This window comes from Echinops telfairi, unplaced genomic scaffold, assembly GCF_000313985.2.
Source record: "Echinops telfairi isolate 266 unplaced genomic scaffold, ASM31398v2 ScPeMD7_443;HRSCAF=831, whole genome shotgun sequence".
Lineage (NCBI taxonomy): Eukaryota > Metazoa > Chordata > Mammalia > Afrosoricida > Tenrecidae > Echinops > Echinops telfairi.
Genome location: NW_022104341.1, coordinates 85,394,115 through 85,395,656, shown reverse-complemented (window position 1 = coordinate 85,395,656; position 1,542 = coordinate 85,394,115).

The window sequence follows — 1,542 nt, the reverse complement described above, 5'->3', positions numbered from 1 at the left end:
AAAAAAAAGTGTAAAACTTTGATATAATCTCTAGCCCTCTGCCCCAATGCAGTTTTAAAAAATTTATTTTTTTAAATTTACCATTAGGTTTTTCATATTCATTGGCCAATACAATTAAAAGCCAGCAATCACTATTGGTACATTTTATCTTTGACTCCTGTCATCTGTTGCTTCTAGTTATTTTGATACACACGCCTAGGACCCACCAATATATGACAGGATTTAAGGACGGGAACCCTCAGGGCAAGTTCGGTGTTATTTGGTTCTGACTCATAGTGGCCCTTGGTACAACAGAATGAAGCACTGCCTGGCCCTGTGCCAGCCTCACAATTGTTCTTATGCCTGAGCCCATTGTTGCAGCTCCCTGTCCATCTGTCTTGTCCAGGGACTTTCTCTTTTTCACTGCCTCTCTACCAAACATGATGTCCTTCTTCAGGGACTGCTATCTCCTGACACGTCCAAAGCATGTGAGATGAAGGCTCTCCATCATTGCCCTCAAGGAGCATTCTGGCTGCACATCTTCCAAGGCGGATGTGTTTGTCCTTCTGGCATCCGCGACGGCACTTTCATATTCCTACCACAATTCAAGTGAATGGATGATTCTCCGGTCTTCCTCTCCAGTAGCATTTCATACAGAAGCCCAACACCAACAATCCAGAGTAGATTGGAAAGGAGCAATGAGACCCTCTATTGTGACACAGGAAAGGTGTTTCAAAATGCCACATACATGACGGGGCTTTAAAAAATTTGTAGAAAAATTCCATTCTCTTTTCCAAACCCCCTTCATAGTCTTGGTTTTGTTAAAGTACAAATGAAATATTTGTGGGATTAAAAGTTTTCCTTTTACACATCCACCCTGTCCATGTTTTAGGTGTTTTGTTTTTCTTTTTTGTTGGGCTAAAAACAGTCTTTTCTCCCTGGCGTCATCCACAGCAAAATTAAATGAGCACACATACCTAATGCTGATGTCAACTCAACAAGCAGTATCGTAGATTATTGCTGCCGATCTTGACCAGATGTCCTTTCTGACTTGGCTAAATTAGTCCTCAGGTAGGCATTGGAGGCTCACTGGCTTCCATTTAGACATCTTATATGAAAGATTCTGGTAGATTCTGTTTTGCATTCAGTCTTTAGAATGAAAGGCAACCTATTATTATCACACTTGAGTTTATCATCATGAATAATTGTTATTTGGGGAAGAACATAAAGAATGGATTAGTTCGACAGGGTGCAGTATAGCAACAATGAAACATCCAACTTTCCTCTAGTTCAGCAGTTCTCAACCTGTGGGTTTTGACCCCTTTGGGGCCGAACGACCCTTTCACAGGGGTTGCCCGTTTCATAACAGTCACAAAATTAGTTATGAAGTAGCATTGAACATTTTATGGTCAGGGGGTCACCACAACATAAGGAACTGTATCAAAGGGTTGCGCATTAGGGAGGTTGAGAACCGATGCTCTAGTCTTTTAATGCTTTCTCCCCTCACTCATGATCCCCATCTACCTTGCAAGTCTGGCTAGACCAGAGGATGTACACTGGTAC